Raw genomic sequence first — 18,595 nt, forward strand, 5'->3', positions numbered from 1 at the left:
AGAGTCAGGGGGACAGCGCTCCGAGGTAGTCGGTCCTCTCTGGGCAGCTGTAGGCGTCCGATGGCCGGCCAGGCAGAGTCCACGTGACTCCGGGGGCCACGGGTAGGAGCGCGGCAGCCGCCAGGCCGCCGTCCCGCTCCTGAGGGTGGGGGATGAGCATCGTGTGCTCGGGCAGGAGCCGCGCGGCCCCTGTCGGGGAGATGCAGAGCGCCCTGCAGAGAAAGCCAGCCCTGCAGAGAAAGCCAGCCGGAGCTCTTCCCCGGAGCCTCCACTGCCTGCGCTCGCAGGTCCTCGTGCCCACCTACGCGTATAGCCTGCACCACGAGCTCCAGCTGGGGGTGGTGATGCGCAAGCGTTTCTGCGCCGGCCGGGAGGCCGCGGTCGTGGACTGCGTGGCCGGCTACGCTCTGTGCTTGGACGAGACCGCCAGGGACATGCAGGAAGAGTGCAAGAAGGGGCTGCTTGCGACTCAGGCCGAGAGCTCCACGGCCTCCTGCCCTGTCAGAGTGTTGGTGCCCAAAGAGAAGATTCCTGACCCTCAAAGCCTGAAGCTCTGGCTCAAAGTCAATGGCTAACTCAGGCAGGCGGGTGAAATATCCTTCATGATTTTTTTCCATCCTCCTATACTATCAGCTACGTTTCGAAGATAATGAACTTGAAGAAGGAGATATTATCTTGACCGGGACGCCAAAGGGAGTGGGACCTGTTAAAGAGAACAATGAGATCCAGGCTGGTATACAGGGGGTCGTCAGTATGATATTTAAGGTGGAAAGGCCAGAATATTGAGTCTATACAAAGCACCCTAACTTCTTAACAGAAGTTTCAGGGGAAAAGGGAACAAGACAAAAGCAAGAAAAGGTTATTTAATTAAATATGATAATCCTTTAATAAGAAACCACTCTTTAAAAATGACTGGACTGCCATGCCTCAACTCAAGGAAAAACCTGATCTAGAAGAGCTGGGCCGGAAATGGAGATGAGAAACAGTGTCTTCTAGGAATCAACGAACCAAATGTTCAGAAGACTTACTTTCCTTTCCTAGAGCTGGACTGGATAAGACTTTTCACTGAGTCATTCTGGGCCCAGGTGTTCAAGACTTAAAATCTGCAAAGAAAGCAGAAAAGCACGTTTCATCAGTTTCCCAAATTTCCTTGATCATTAAAATCACCTGGAAGTATTTGTAAAATTAAAATTTCCAAATTACTGGCCCATCCCAGGCCCCATGTATTAGTTAATGGAATTAATCTCTAGCACTCCAGGTGATTCTTATCATGGAAATGTGGGAAAACACTACACCATTAGTTAATTAAAAGTTTTATTTAATAAGTGAGCAATTAATGAGGACCTCACTCATTTGCTTAGGGGGTGAATTCTGGCCCATAGATTCTGGTTTCAGGATAATTTTGAAACTATTGTTTCCCAAATAAATACTCTGTCTTTTGTTTGCTCTGCACCCCACCCCCCAACAAAAAAGAAAAAAGTGCAAAAGGGTAGGACTCCAATCATATAACCAGGTGGTGACTGTGATTCTCATGAAGCCTCCCCTCATCACCAGGGACACCCCTTTACTAAACTCTTCACTGTCAGATGGACTTCATCTTTGAAGCCCCGAGGTGGTCCCATCCAGTGATAATGGTCATTGAATTGGAAATGTAATTACATGATTATTAATCATTTTTTCCCCTCCAGATTGAAGAAAAACTGAAAAAGTCCATGGGGAACTTCTTCTTGTTGTGACAATTGGAAAAGGCTGTGGAACTTGCACTTAGATGAGAAGATTGATTCCAGGTGAGTTTCCTGGGGATGTGAGGGGAGGGGAGGGCAGCTGGTTTCATTTTTTAAAGACTGGAATTTTCTGTTTCCTTTGGAGGCCTTAATTAACTTTCTGGACCATGAGCCATGCCTTCATAGAACACAGAACTGATCAGATTTCCAGTGCTTGACCCACGGAGCAGTGATGGTAAGTGAACGTCTTTGCTAACATTCTGAGATTGATATTGTGACAAGTGAAGTGTGGCCTGGAAATCTTTTCCATCACTGAGAATGTAGTGTTTGTCACGGTGATTGCCCTGGTCTAGCCCTCCTCCCAGAGCTTCAGAAGCAGGAGTTCCCCCTCTGGTGACCAGAGGAAGGACTGGATCACTTGGATCACTTTCTAATATGAGCCACAAAGAGATGGGTGGGTTTGGGTGCCTGTTTCATGTTTACCGGTATCTGAAAGGCAAATCATATTCTGGGGATCCCTAGGGGGAAATCGTCTTACTTAAGTCTGTTGAGATGAGAGGAAAAAGCATGTTGCAGCTTTCTTTTCCGTGGCCTAAAATCTTCAAGTTTGCAGATGACATCCAGCCAGGTAAATAGGTCTCATTTCAAGGGCCAACCTCACCTGAGTGGTAGGGGCTGCCTGAGGCCAGGGAGGATGCCAGGCCTTCCCTAGGCCCAAAGGGGAAAGTCCTGAGACTGTTGCTGATGTCTGTCATGGGTGGTGGGCATGGGGGTAAGAGTGGCCTGGGGACGAAGCCACAGAATGTAAAGATTAATGTTTAGTTTAATGTTTAGATTATGGTAGAATTTCTGTGCTTTTTTCCCCTCACTTAGATTGTAAACTAAGTGAGGCAGGGTTTGGGAGTCGTTCATTTATAGTGCAGGTGACTGCTTCTTTTGGACAGCCTCTTCTCTTGCCCTATGCATGCTTTAAACACGGAGCAACTCTCTCATGCCCACCTCCCTCCAGAAGCCCCTCTCTGACCCTGCCAAGGCTCTCCAAAGGCATCGGGGAGGGGATTTCACTGAACGTCTCGTCCAAGGACAAGGAGTCCCATTGCTCACTCTCCGTCTGCATCTCCTCCGGATTATTTTGGGACTTGGGCTTGGCTGCAGGGAGTGCTAGCTTGACTCACAGGGCTTAATCCCATGGGAGTTTATTTTTCTCTTATAACAAGGATTCTGGAGGTGGGCTTCCCACGGGCAGCAGCTCCACCTTGGTGGAGGTTTTCCTGGCTTCCTCTGTCTTCGTGCTCTGCCATCTCTAGCACATGGCTTTCATGCGCAGGCTTATCATGTCATGGTAGCGAGAGGACTGCTTCCCCTGCGGGCCTCAGGTCCATATTCTGGAGGAAGGAGGGGAAGAGAGGAGAGCATGTCACGTTGCCAGTTAGCTGGTCCCTTTTTATCAACATCCAGCAGGTTTCTGCTTCCATACTTCCATCTCTCCAGGCAGAATTGGGTCACATGGCCGCTTCCAGCTGCACGGGAGTCCAGGGTGTTTCTGGGTTTCAGCAGGAAGGGCAGAGCACACACTGGCAGGCAACCAGCCAGGATAGGCACAGCCTCCCAGCCACCTCCTCATCTTGCCTCTGTGGCCTGAAGACATTCCCCACGCCTCCAGCCATGTTGATTCCAGACTCCCCTTCCCACCCCAAATATCCCCCCACTCTGGGGGGTCATGGAGGTGCCCTGCTCGGATCTCCTTGCTGGGGCACAGCTGCTGCACAGCCTCAGCTGCCTGCCTTTCGATTCCCCGCCATGTTCATGGTGAGACCACATTTCCCCTGTGTCCACCCGGCCCCTGACTGAGTGCAGCAGGGTCACTAGAGTTGGCCATTCCTCCTCAGCGTGGGACTCTTCTAACAGACAGCCTTTTCTCAGAGCCTTTCCATCAGCCTGGCCAAGGCTTTCCGGGAGCTGCCCTGAAGTCTAATTTTCCCTCCCCCCACCCCTCCCCCTCCCCCCCACACCGCCTCCTCTCCTGGGGGTTAGGCCCGCATCATGGTCTGAAGGCTCTTCTCTCCCTTCCTGCTTCCTCCCCTTTTATCCTTTACAGGCATTTCCCCTAAATAAACCTCTGCTCATCTAACGCCGTCTTGTTGTCTGCTTCTCGGAAGGCTGACACTGACTTGCCTCCCTTCCCACGTCTTCAGAGCCTTTCCCTTATGTGGAGAAATTTCACTCGCTGGGATCTCCAGTTTGCAGTGAGAGCCACATAGTTTTCCTTGTAACCTCTTCATTACCCCTTGACTTCTAAAGAAGGTAGTGCCCGAGGTGGATTCTTCATTTGAATTCTTTTAGGAATATTTCCCTTGCCACAAAATGAATCAGTCACGCTTATTGAGAGTTTGTTATGCGCCAGGTCTTGTTTTAAGTGCTGGGGGAGACGAAGATTTATCAGTCTGGGTCCCTGCCCTGCTGGCGTTCACAGGCTAGTGGATTTAGGGAAGAGCCTTGCTTTTTCATTGGAAGGGGGTGTGCCCTGTCCACCTGCAGTCTCTCTAAACCCTGGGGTCCTATCCAGCATTTCTACCTCGAGCCTCTCTGCCACTTTCCTGGCAAATTACAGAAGAAGCAAAGCAGCTGTTGCCCCTGCAACCAGCACATCAAAAGTCCAGGTAACACGGGCTTGGTGTAACCATGGCAACCTTAATGGGGCACAATGACCCAGCATAAATCCAGCCCCAAGCTCACTGTAAAATGTGAGGGAGCTCTGTCTCTGCTCCAGAGCGTTTGCAGGAAAGGTGCCTTGCTCTCCGTGCATGCCCAGTAGGTTTCCCTAATACAACAGGAGCATCAGGTGATGCTACCCTCAGAGTGCAGAAGAGCAGGAAGCCCTGTTGTTAGTGCAGGATGGTTTTCCGTGGCCTGTGAACTGGGTTGATAGATTCATCTGGCCATTTATTTACATGCTCTGGATCTGCCTTGGGCTTGCTAAATGAAGCCAGATGGGCGCTCTAGCCGTGGAAGGAACAAGGGACGTCTTATATGCAAATATGCATGTACAAGTGCGCACAGTGCCATGCATGTGGATGAGTCAGAACTGCCCTGTGAGTAATTCCTTACATCTGTCTGTTGTCTCTTTTCACCTTGCATGGCTGGGAATGGCTCCATCGCTATGCCTACTGACGCCAGTGATACATTTTCTGCTCCCTTTGCTGAAACCTGCCTTCTTCATAGCCTCCAGGTTTTGCCCCAGGTGTCATGTGCTCAGAGTGGCCCTCCCTGGCTATTGTAGCAAGCCCCCAGCCCCCAGTGACCCTCTCTTCCATCACTCTGTCTCCCCCATAGTCCTTAACCTTTTCTGCATCTAACCTTTCTCATTTGTGTGCTTTTTTTAATAGATCTTCATTGGAGTATAATTGCTTCACAAGACTGTGTTAGTTTCTGTTGTACAACAAAGTGCATCAGCCATATGCATACATATGTCCCCATATCCCCTCCCTCTTGAGCCTCCCTCCCACCCTCCCTATCTCACACATCTAGGTCATTGCAAAGCCCCGAGCCGATCTCCCTGTGCTATGCTGCTGCTTCCCACTAGCTAACTATTTTATATTCGGTAGTGTATATATGTCGATGCTACTATCACTTTGCCCTAGTTTCCCCCTCCCTCGCCTTGTCCTCAAGTCCATTCTCTATGTCTTTATTCTTGCCCTGCCACTAGGTCCATCAGTACCTTTTTTTTTTTAAATTCAATATATATGTGTTAGCATACAGTATTTGTTTTTCTCTTTGAAAAAGGAACCCTCCTGCACTGTTGGTGGGAATGTAAATTGATACAACCACTATGGAGAACAGTATGGAGGTTCCTTAAAAAACTAAAAATAGAGCTGGTTTATTTTTGTTCTCTATCCGCACTTGCATGTCACTTGCATATCTATCGTGTTTTATCTCCTGAGCATCTAGCAAAGGGCCTGGCACAAAGTAGGTGCTCAATAAATACCCATTGAATGACCAATTGAATACTTCTTCCAGGCCTTTGGTGTCCAATAGTGGTAGCAGTATTTGGAATCCATAACCAGGGCAGTACAGGGAAGACCCCAATCTTGAAGGACTTTTTCCCTCCTTTTTCTGGAAGCTCCCCCTCTTGCCCCTCCAAGTGCCATGACCTTTAGATGTAGTTTGGCTGTAGACAGGCTGTCAGTTCTCACCTGTTGGAGAGAGAGCAGGGGAATCAGTGATTGAGGGGAAGTGGGGGGAGGGCAATGGAAAGGGGGTGGCTCCACTCTCCATCTTTTGGTGTTTATGCATATTTCCGAATCTTTATCCTATTATTAAAAAGGGCTCTGGGCTAAGTACAGCAAGCTGGGAGGTCTCAAGTAGAACCCGACAGATGTCTCTGTTTAACTCATAAGCTGATTACATCCTGCTGTGTCTCAAAAAATCAAATGAAAAATAAAAACTCCTCAACCCCTGCCTCTTCACACTTCATTTGACAAGACACGAGTCACGCTCCTTTGGTAATAGCCGTACCAAAGGAAAGGCTGGAAAGGCTTACTTCTACTGTTACTCTGCTGCGTGTTGACTTCCTTCCACAGTTGCAGTCCTGACAGGGGATCATCAAGGTTATCGAATGTTTGAATGGCTTTGGGCTGGAAGATAATTTATAAATGGGATTGACACCCTTCTGTTTAGCATGATGCTGTTGATACGACACTGTGACCAGGGCCTGGGTTAAATGCCCTATGGCAGATGTTTTGGAGAGAAGACAATGGGATTGTCTCACATTCCTTTGACAAGTGACTACAGTCGTAGAATGACATTTGTACCAGTCCCAGTGACGCTGCATGTTGGTTGAGCCTGACCCTTGCCTTCTCCCTGATTAGAGAGGCCAGCATGCAGGCAATCTACCTGGAGAGCTGGGAAGTCCATTCCATCAGGATGGATGGGGAGGGGCTGGCAGCCTCTTTAGCAGCACCTCTGCCAGCCTGCTCTTGCCCTCTGCCACCCCTCCACCTGCATCCGGTTGTTATGGCTGGATGGTAATGGCTTGGTCCCTTGGCGAGGACTGCTCCCTCCTTTGGGTTGAGCTCTCCGGCTCTTGAGAGTTCCAAAGGCTTTACTCTGCCACTCACTCCCCTGTGCTTGTGGTCCTGGAGCAGACAGGCTTGATTGGTCCTTGCTGAGGCTGATGTGATGAACTCTCAGCCTCTGTCCCCAATCATGTCATTTTCTAGGTGCTTTGGAGTTATTGAATGGTTTCTTTTTCTGGCTTTACTTGTCCCTTCAGCTATGATCTTCACTTTCCTCCTCTTCTGGCAGCCAAAGGCTTTTGATGTCAAGCCTACTTTCCCGAAATCTGATGAAAGGCACAGAAGCTGAACTGTCACCCAGTGTCGGGGATCAGGTGTTGCTTGCTCCCCCAGTGACTCTTCCTGTTCTTCCAGCAAACAATTTTGGAACTGCTTAATTGCTCAGAGCCCATCTGAATTCTCCTGGTGTGAACAGGGCTGTATTCTTGATCACATTAAGACATTTAAAATGGACTTCAGGGATTTCCCCGTGAGCACCTACTTTGTCTCATTGCCAGGGGCAAGGGTCTCCTTGGCTCTCCATTGAAGGGTGAGATTAATTTTCTCTGCAATGTCTTTAAGTCTCAGGGGTGGTGAAATTGTGATGGTTGGCTCTGTACTGGGAAACCTTGAGAAGACTCGTGGGCTTGAAGTATAGAGGTAAGACCAAAGAGGGGGGAGAAGCCATTGGCATGTGAGATTGACAGTTGATGAGCTGCGTCCACACACTTGTCCTTGGGAACATAATTCTTATGGTTCTGATGTTTCCTGACAACAAAGTAGGACAAAGTGAATCAAGTGTGTGGTGTCAGGTATTGGACATTGGAGTTAGGTGAAGGCAGAGAAAATCTGTGCGAGATCTCTGAGGTTGGATTTGTGTGGCGGGCATTATTCAGTTTAGCTTCAAGACAATGGTGTTTTTAGGAAGAAAAAGGAAGAACTATAGCCTAAACGTGTCCAGTGTACCAACAAATATTCTGATGCTTAATTTAAAAAAATACTTTTTATTAATTGAGCTCCTACTGTTTCTTAAAGAACTTCGCATGTATTATCTCCAATCATTACAAAAGCCATTCAGGCTGGTGGAATTATCTCCACCTTACATGTAAGACCCAACACATTGAACAGGTCCAAGGGGACGTCTTGATGCCCAGCCTTGCCCATCTGAGCAAAAGGCACTGCTCTCCCCTTGTAGAAGCTGCAAAATTGGCTGTTGTCCCAAATTTCCTCCCCCTTACCCTGACCTTCAGTCTGTGAGTGTGTGTCAATTCCACCTCATCCCTGGGACTTGTACATTTCTCTGTTTCCACTTTTACTAGCCTCATCCACATCTGCATGGTCTTCTGAGTTTGTCTCTTGCCCCTCCAAATGTCTTCTCCACTCAGCATCAGAGCAGTCTTTACAAAACACAAACCACCCATGGTACACGACTGCTTAAGATTCTTCAAGGACTCGCCATTCCCAGCCCGCCCCTTCTGCCCCATCCTATCTGGTTTCCTTCTCACCCACCTCCCATTACACCCCCCTTCCACTCTGAAGCATGCCCCCATGTAGTCTTCCTGCGTTGGTTTCCCCTGCCTCAAGCACTCTGCATCCTCCTTCTCCCAGGTCAGTGCCTCTTCTTCTTTAGGTCCTGTCAGAAGCCTCCTTGGGCTCCCTTGTTATTCTCCATCAGTGGATTCATTTTAATTTCCTCACGTTCAGAATGGGGCTGTGAAATCTGCATTTTGACTAGCTCCCTCGAGCCTATGATTCTAATGCAGGCGGTCCATTACTTCCATGGAAAACGTAAGGGCAGTTTTCTTACATGCTGCTACAGCTCAAGACAATTTTTTGAGAAATGCAAGCAGAAAAGGAGTCCTCTTTGGGCAGTGCCTGTAGAAAAGCCAAATGAGATAAGAGACTTTCTATGTCCTTGATAATATGTAGGAGGTATTATGAAAACCAAAACATTATGTTACTATGCTTGACCTTCCAGTTAGGCACCAGGCTTGACCCCAAATGTTTTTTAGACACTTCCCCAAGGCCTCATTCTTTGAACCTCAACAGGTAAAAGTAGCCATGTACTACTTTTAGGTTATGTACGTGAAGATAGTTGCAAAGGTGGTTTGGATAGCAGCTGTATATTAGGAGTGTTCGATCTCTCAGGGTGACAGCTGTGGCGGGGTTGCTGGTTGTGGAATGGATGTGTTTGGATGTTTGTCATGTGGTCTCATTACCCTCGGCAGCCCTGAGCCCAGGTAACATTGGACTGGTGTGAACCCTGCTGCACAGACTTTCCAATCTGGCAGCTGTTTGGACATTTCTCATTTTCAGTTGACAGATTCGATGCTGTCCCACAGCAATGAATTCTAGAACTACACTGATGCCACCAAAGATCTGGAAAATTTTTAGTGTCCCCAAAGGACCTGTGCGGTTTTTGGAAGAGGGGAAAAAAAAGGTTATTAAAAGAAGATTATCACACAAAAAGTGCAGTAGACACGAGGGATTTCTTCAGTTCTTTGTTTATTCCTGTTATTTGGAATCCAGGGAGATGGTGGTTTGCCATAGTGAGTTGAGTTTTCTGAACATGGTCTTGATTTTTAATTGATGCCTTTCCTTCAAAGGGTTCCATTTTTGTCAAGTTTTATGTGTAAGCCTAAGCTTGGATTTTTGTGGATTTCCTTATTAAAGTAATGAGAAAGAAATAAAATATATTGATATTTATATGTACACAAATGCACATACTTCTTCAAAAACAACTTTCCTTCAAGTCATCTATTCCTATTCCATCTATTTCCTTCAAAACATCTTCAAGGCAAACTATTTTCCCTGTATTCCAAACATAAAGGAGAAATTTGTTCAAAAAAGAACCAACTGTCCTTCTCACTGATTCTCCCTCTTTATTTCCCATCTGTCCTCCCAAGGACCTTTACTGAGTGTTTTTCTTTGCGTCTATCTTGTTCACAGTTGCATACATAGAAAGTAGGATATCATCTGGTATAGTCTCTGCCCTCACTGAGTTTACAGTTTGGGAATTGGGGTGAGGGAGGGGGAGATAGGCATTTAATAAATTATTTAAGAAATGATTACGTTTTCATAAATACTATGAAAAAATACAAGATGCTGTGAGAGCTCTTTACAGAGGGTCAGGAAAGCTTCCCTGAGAAGGTGCCATTTAAGCTGAGACCTGAGGGACGATGAGGGGTTGGCTGAGTGACCCTGAATAGGGCCCCAGCATTCCATGCAGATATCAACAAGCAGCATGTGCAAAGGCTCTGGGGCAGGAAGCACAGAGCATTTGAGCAAACAAAAGAAGGCCAATATGTTAGGGGAGACATTTGCAGGGGTCAGACCTATGCAGGCCTCTGTAAGCCAAAGCCAAATCTGTGTACTTAATTCTAAAAGCAGTAGGAAGCCATGGGAACGTTTATGCAATGGTTTGTGTTTTTAAAAGCACGTTCTAATGTTGAAGCTAATTGAAGAGAGTCAAGAGTGAGGAGTGGGAAGACTGGCCAGGAGGCCATTATAGCTGAGTCATGAAATCATGGTGGTTTGAAAGGGTAGTGAGGTGGGAGAGTAAAGAATATATTGGAGAAATGTCCAGCAGGTAAAATTCATGACTGATGGAGAGGGAGGTGTCAGAATGACTCCAGCATTTCTTCTTTGAACGTACAGAAATGCCATTTTCTATGATGGGGAACCTGGAGACGGTTGGAGGTGGGGAAGAAGGCCAGTTTGGTTCTGCGCTTGTGGAGCTGAAGCTGCTTTGTCACCCCGGTGGAGCTGTCGAGAAGGCAGGTGATGTGTGAGACTGTGCTTGGAACACAGATCTGTCCCAGAAAGATACATTTTGGAAATTTCACCATTTGCTAGAACAAGTTTTTCTTGACTCTGAATGTCCCTTACCTAAAGAACATTACCACTTCAGCTGCAATGCAGGATTCACAAAAGTGCCAAACACTTGTTCCACCAGCTTGGACTTTGAATAATAGGTGTCTGAAACCCCTTCAAAGTGGACGAGAGAGAGAGAGAGAGAGAGGGTGAAAGAGACCCTGACACATACAATTAACCATCACCATCGGACACTAGAGTCTACAGAACTGGGGCAGCAGGCAGTGGTCACGAGGCACCGTGGTACCAGGGCTTGTCATGAGCTAGGGAGAGGATGAAGACAGCCCATCTGAAGTCTCATCTAGAGAATGATCCACAGGTTTCAAAAGTCAATGGAGAGCCAGGTAAGCAAGCTCCACGGAAAGAGAAGAATGATACCAGAGATGAGCAGGGAAAAGCCCTGAGTCAAGTATTCAGAAAGGCTGGTAGGGCAAATTAATAGTCAAGTATTCAGAGAGGCTGGTAGGGCAAATTAATAGCCTGTGAAATGCCCAGGATACGGGTCATAAATACATGATGCTGGGAGGGTAGTAGGTCCATGCCTCCTAAAAACTCTCCTGGGAGGAAAAAATTTTAACTGTTGCAACTCTAATAGATTTTCAAAATGATCTGAAACCGCTACATAAATTGTGAAATGTAGTGCCTAGTTCTATTTGTATTGCCACAGTGTAAAAAGCATACTCCTCCCAGCCATCAAAATAGCAAAGCAAAGGAGAAAAGGAAGGGTTTTGTTTGGACATTGGAAAGGGTCTTTCACTGGCTGACTCTATCCTTTTACTCTCTCTCTCCCCTCCCCACCCCCCTGATCCTTCTCCCTACATAAGCCCCTCCCCCAATCTCCCTCTTCACTCCTTCTGCCATGTGAGTTAACATTTCTGGGAGATTCTGGAATAATTAGGTGGAGTCATAAGAGACAGAAATAGCTGTGTTGTGGTGCAAAGTGAGAAATCACGGTTAAAGACCGTGACGTGTGTGATGGTGGAGGGCACTGTTAGTCTCGGTACATACTGAGGCAGGCTTCTGCTTCCCCTGCCTCTCCCCCAAGAACTTCTTATTTGTTTATTTAGAGAAGGTGGGTGCCTGGGTGAGAGAAGGTGAGTGTACTTCACTGTAAAGCGTGTTCATATTGACTCGGTGCATAAATTCATTTTTCTTTCTTTTTTTCAGTTACAAAATTATGAGACCCCGGTTAGATTCTCAAAGCTGTGTTTTCCTGGCCATGTTGTCTTGGGTGAGTCACTTAGTCTTCCTGATTCTCGGTTTACTGAAAATCTGAGATGACAGTGGTAATCCCTGTCCTACCTTCATGACAACTTTTAAAAATTGAGGATTAAATGAAATGACACATGTAAATTCTTTATAAAGTAATTAGTTATTGTTATTCCCCTTGACATGAATTTGAATTCAGTTGCATATACAATAGAACTATAGAAATATGGGTTAAAAAAACGTAAGAAAGCAATGCAATGAACACTAAGGAGGGCAACTGCATATAGCAGAATCTGAGGCCAAAGAGAGTTCTTATCAGCACTGAGTGTTGAACTTCCTAGCAAACGAGACATAAAGGGAAATAAGCTAGTAACGATGCTTATCTAGCAGGAGTCATCAAATTTTTACCAGAAATTACAGCTGGTAATTGTATGCCCTGCTTCTAGCTTAGGGTAGGCTCAAAATATTTGCTGAATTGAACAAATTCAAATAAGACCTTGCCTTTAGCCTAGCGGGAAGGAGTTTGTCATGTGTATCCTCGTATATTAAGGGACCACATACAACACAAGGGGCCAGTTTCCAAAAGCTGCTTTAGCAGTGGTACAGAAATTGTATTCTTAGGACCATCTCTTTTATTGACTCCCATTGTTTGGTCAGTTAATCATTTCTGGGGCACTGTTTGCTACGGACACTGCACCGGTTCTCTGCAGAGGGAAAGGAGAGCGGTAAGGACCCAGACTTTCAAGTTCTAGAATGTAACCCAGAAAAATACTCCCTGTGGGCACAAAAAGATACGCACAAAAAAGTTTACAGTGGTATTGTTTGTATAACAAGGAAAATGGATACAATGCAGAAGTCCTTCCGTAGAAGAGTAGGTAAGTAAACTATAGGACCTCCCAAAGATGGAGTACTGTGCAACTGTTAAAATGAGTAAGGCAGAGCCACGTACTTCATGAGGGAAGTGTGCTCCTGTCTTATGCTACTTAGTGGTAAAAGCAGTTTGCAAAACAGCATGTAGGTGATGGTTTCATCTTCAGGAAAAACTATAATTATTAATAATTTATATTTTTTGATACACAAATTGTTGACAAAATACGCACCAAACTGGCAGTGGTTATCTTGTGACAGAAAGATTCTGGGGGAAGTTTCATTGCCTACACTCTGTATCTCTCTGAGATGTGAATTTTATATTGCCTTGTATTACATGTGTTATCAGAAGGAGCAATAAAGATACTAAGTACTGTGCAGGGAGCTGTGGATAACATGTATAAGTTACTGTCCCCACCCTTGTAAAGGTCAAAGTCCAGTAGGGGAGAAAGCCACTGAAGGAATGATGCCGTCATGTGAGCCCTGCAGTGATAGAACTGTGTCTAGGGGGCACAGGTGCCATGGGAAGGGGCGGGGTGGGGGAAAGGGTGATTGGAAGGGCATTGCAGGGAAGTTGATCCTGAGCATGGTCTGGAAAAACACCCAGCGTGACCATGACCAGGAAGCTACATCAACAAGCACCCAGTGAGGAGTCAAAATGGTCACCAGCATGTTGGTAGCTCAGGAGGTATCTCCGTCCCTGGGACATTCTGACTCATGAAATGCCACAGGAGGCCAGACGATGGAGGGGACACTTTAAAGACACATGTTCTAAGGGAGTCACAGAGGGTCAACTCCAGTTTTCTACAGGCCAGTCACATGGTTCTGCGCATTCCCCCGTTTGAAAGAACTTGGCATTAAATCAGAGCTTAGTTGGTGATCTAAGGATGAATTTCGATAATCCTAATTAATCCCTAAGCTTCCTGCATCACATTGTTCTTAAATCTTGACTTTATAGTCCACAGGTAAGACCCAAGTGTCATCAGAGCGTATATTTATTCTGAGATGAAATCACCAAGATACTTTGATTGATAGCAGGGTGAAGGACAGGGCCTCAAGTTTCTTACTGACAGAAAGAACATGTTTTCCCAATGTTTTCACATTTGTTTATCCCATGAAGAGCTTTGGCGGACACATTGGTGACCTGCCTGTTTTCTCTGGTCTTTAGTGTTGGTCTTCCTGGCACTGCATTCCCCCCAGAAAGCTGCTTGTTAGACTTTGGCATCCTGACTTGGGAGGTGGTTAGGAAACACAGTTTGGGATGGAGTGAGTCCAATGTGAGCTGTCTCTCTCCAACCCTATTCTCGTGCAGAAGAACTAGAGATGGAAAAGGAGAGAGAGAAATGGGAAAGGTGGGCCGACTGAGTCAAGGACTGCTCGCCAAAAGGAGCTGTTCTAACCAGAGCCTTACATCCCGGCTGATTGGGGATCTTTATTTCCTCCCAGTTTTGCTTCCACTGGCTGACCCCATACACAGGCTCTTGGACGCCATTTGATCAGTAAAGTGTGTGTTGGACGGTGCTCATATCTCTCTTGGTAACCTATATACATGCCTTCTAGAGGCATGTATATAACTTTCTGTCCCCCAGTAAACTTATTAATGCGTATAACATACATTTAGAAAGGTACACAAATCATAAATGTATCACGTGATGAAAATTCACAAACTGAACATACCTGTCAAATCAGCTCCAGATCAAAACACAGAATATTATCAGCACCTTGGATGCCACCCACCCTCCTGACACAGATTACCCACAACCCTGCCTTATAATGCCTTAGATCAGTTTTACCCGTTTTTGAACTTCAAATTATACTTTTGTGTGTTTCTGATTTATTTGGTTCAACATCATGCAATTGTATTTTTATGAATACTCACCTTACTCTTGATGGACATCCTGGTTATTTGAATTTTCAGGTATTACTATGGTACGATGAACATTCTTGTACATGTGTTTAGGTGAACATATGTACCCATATCTGCTGGGTATGTTCTTGGGAGTAAAGTTGCTGGGTTGTAGGAATGCATATGTTCAATTTTAGCAGCTACTGCTAAATGGTTGTTCAACATAGTTGTACTAATTTGTACTTTTACCAGCAGCAGTGTGTAAGAGTCTCAGTTGATTTACATCCTTTCCCACACTTGGCATGGTTTGCCTTTTTCATTGTAACCATTCTGGTGGGGGCATGGTGGTATCTGTAGCTTTTTAATCTTGCTTTTCCCTGATGACTAACTGAAACCAATCCCCTTTTCATCTACGTTAGCTAATTTAGATATTCTCTTTTGTGAAGCACCTGTTCAAGTCTTTGGCCTATTTTATTGGGCTGTCTTTTACTTAATGATTACAGGATTTCTTTATATATTTTGGATGAGTCTTTTGTTAGATAAGTGTATTGCAAATACATATATCTGTGGCTTTAAAAAAATCTCTTAACTATGTCTTTTGATGAAAAGTTCTCAATTGCAATGTAGCGTAATTTATCAATCTTTTCCTTTATGGCTAGTGCCTATTTAAAAAAATATATTTTAAAATATTTATTTATTTATTTTTGGCTGCATCTGGGCTTAGTTGTGGCACACGGGATCTTTCGTTGTGGCATGTGGGCTCTTCACTGCAGTGCACAGGCTTCTGTCTAGTTGTGGCTTGCAGGCTCATTAGTTGTGGCACGTGGGCCTAGTTGCCACACAGCATGTGGGATCTTAGTTCCCTGACCAGGGATCAAACCAACGTCCCCTGCATTGCAAGACAGATTCTTAACCACTGGACCACCAGGAAGTCCCCTGGCTAGTGCTTTTTGTGATACTGGTTAAGACATCTTTGTCTAGTCTAATGTAATAAAAATACTCTCTGTGTTTTCTTATAAAAATCTTATGTTTTTCCCTTCGGCATTTAGGCCAACTGTTCATCTGAAACTGATGTTTGTGAGTGGTGTGTGGTAGGGGTCATGTTTCCCCATATGGATATCCAATTGAATTAGCGCCCGTAATTTAAAAGAGTGGCCTTTCCTACTGTGCTGCGTATTCACTTTTTGTTATAGCCCAGATGACTGCATCTTTGTGTGTTTATGTCCCTAGACTGTCTTCTGTGTCTTTGGTCAGTTTGTCTGTTCTTATGCCAATACCACCACACTGTCCTAATTACCGAAGGTTTGACTTCAGGTAATGTAAGTCCTTTGTTGTTATTCTTCAAGGTTTTTTCTTTGCACATTTCCATATAGATTTAGAATCCCTTGTCAATTTCCAAAGGAAAACCTGCTGGAATTTTGAGTGAGATTACTCACAACTGGTAGATTAATTTGGAATTTGACATCTTTTCGACATTGGCTCTTCCAGTTCACCAACATGATATAGCCCTCCATTTATTTGAGTTTTCTTTACCTATTTCATAATGTGTTGTAGTGTTCAATGTAGAGATCTTCTTTTAATTTGTTTCATTTTTCATTGTATTTTCTCTTTTATTGGTCAGTTGTCCTAGGAGTTTATCCGTTTTATTAATCTTTCAAAGTTGAACTTTTGGATTTGCTGATTGAAGCCATATTTTTTCCCCCTTTTTCCTTTTGCAGTAATTCTAGATTTACAAGAAGAATTGTGAAGATAGTACAGAGAGATCTCACATATTTTCCCCTCAGTTTCCTCTAATGTTAACTTGTTATATAACCATGGTACGTTTTTTACAACTAAAAAATTATTGTTGGCACAATACTGTTAACTATATTGTAGACATTTTTTCATATCCCCCAAGTTTTTCCGCAAGTATCCTTTTTTCCCCCCTGTTCCTGGATCCAATCCAAGATACCACCTTACATTTATTTCTCATGTCTTTCTAGTCTCCTCCAGCCTTTGACAGTTTTTTGGGGTTTTCCTTGTCTTTCGTGACCTTGATACTTTGGATGAATGCTGGTGAGGTATTTTGTAGAGTGTCTCTCAATTTGGTTTTGTCTGCTATTTTCTCATAATTAGACTAAGGTTATAGATTTTGGGGAAAGATACCTCAGAAATGATAACTCATTACATCAGATTGTGGGTTACATGATGTCAGTATGACAAGACGCTGGTGTTATTAACTTTGATCACTTCGTGAAGGTAGTGTCTGCCAGGTTTCTACACTGTAAAATTGCTATTTTTCCCTTTCCATACTTTGTCCATTAGAAGTGAGCCACTAAGTCCAGCTGTCACTCAAGGTGAGGGAAAGTAAACTCCACCTTCTAAAGGGAGAAGTGTCAAAGAATTTGTGGACGTGTTAAGATTTCCACAGTAGTTAACAAAGATTTTAGGAGACATACTTTGAGGCTATGCAAATATCCTGTTTCTCCTTAAAATTTCACCCATTAATTTTAACACTCATTAAAGGATATTGTCTGCAGCAACTATGACTGTAGTGTTCTAATAGTGTTTTTCTGTTTCTCTCATTCCTTATGTTTTTTTACATTGGAACTTTTCTGTAGTACACGATTGTTAACTATAGGTACAATGTTGTCCAGCAGTTCTCTAGAACTGATTCATCTTGCTTGACCGAAACATTTTGCCCAATGACTAGAACCCCTCCCCGTTTCCTCCTCCCCAGCTCCTGGCAGCTACCATTTCACTTTTTGATCTATGAAATATGACTATTTTGCATACCTCATGTAAGTGGAATTGTGCAGTATTTGTCTTTCTGTAACTGGTTTATGTCTCTCTCTTTTTTTTTTAAAGCAGTTTCTTACTTTATAGAACTGTGAGATGCTTCAGGCCCTTTATTGGGAAATGGTATTTAGAAACCAAGATCTGGGTATTAGCTGGGCTCATTGCCACTGGGATGTCATTGATTCTAGGCTTTCTGAGTGGACAGAGCTAGGAAATGATATATACAGCATACACATACACAGATCTATGGATCTTACTCTTCCATATCTACATTTATTTCTGTGTTCATTTGTATATGTGTTTGAAAAAATCAAGAGTTTCTACTGATATCTCTGACTCAAATCCAGCAGGGCTCATTTTAGACACCCCCCCACCCCCCCACTTGTGGTTTATCTTCTTTCTCTCATAGTGAAAAACATGGTTCTCATTATGTTCAATGTATTTATTTATTGTTCAGTCCTAGTATATAAGTAGTTTTAGACTTGTTAACCTATGCCCCTGTGAGACAAATTTACCAACTATAATACTCTGCCTTTATGTCTTTAGCATTACAGTATCTAGATAAAACCCTGTTTTTCTAGAGGTTGTGTCATAAATCAGCTTCATTTGTCACATGTGTAAAGTTTAATCAGGAAAAACTTGTCATCTTGGTGGAGCAGATTATGAATCCAATAATATATTGGAAAGGAGGTTAGGCAAGGCCTCTCCTTTTCTCAAGATTCTGACCAGCTGGAAATAAACACAAGTTGCCAAATAGGAATTGGGTCTAGTATCACATTCAATACTGATGAAGATGCATTGCAGAATACAGTGGGACAGCTTCCTCTCAAGGGGAAGTCACAGCTGTTCTGAGGCAGAGGTAGAAAACAGTGGATCTGACTTGCAGTGGGAGAGGATGAGTGGAAGGTGGGGAGAAGCCTGTCTAGGTGAGGAAGAATTCAGACTTTGCTTAGAGAGTAAGAGAATAGAAGGAGAGGGACAGGCAGAGAAGGAGGTCAGTTCTACTTTGAAGTGCTGGTGGGTTACAAGGACTAATTGTATGTCAGGCTCTCCAGGAGGTGAAAGGGTGTAGTGTAGTGAGCAGAAGCAGGTGTATTCATTCCAGGACTGGAGTCATCTGGAGTAGAGTGGGGATCTCTTAAGTGGCAAACCTGGGTAGGAGGTGTTCCCTCTCTGAGTTACTTTACCTGATCAACAGACTTTAGGGAAGACAGTTCTGTCTTTCCTTGGAGAGCAAGGCACTG

At 44.6% G+C, this 18,595-nt stretch overlaps 1 pseudogene across 1 annotated transcript; it reads left to right on the forward strand.

Annotated features, from left to right (window-relative positions):
• The first annotated feature begins 200 nt into the window (after nt 1-200).
• Nucleotides 201-786, forward strand: LOC309834305 (oxaloacetate tautomerase FAHD1, mitochondrial-like; annotated as a pseudogene). The gene has a single exon. The product of its transcript is annotated as an oxaloacetate tautomerase FAHD1, mitochondrial-like (transcript).
• The last annotated feature ends 17,809 nt before the right edge of the window (nt 787-18,595 follow it).

This window comes from Grampus griseus (assembly GCF_964374135.1).
Source record: "Grampus griseus genome assembly, chromosome: 16".
NCBI lineage: Eukaryota > Metazoa > Chordata > Mammalia > Artiodactyla > Delphinidae > Grampus > Grampus griseus.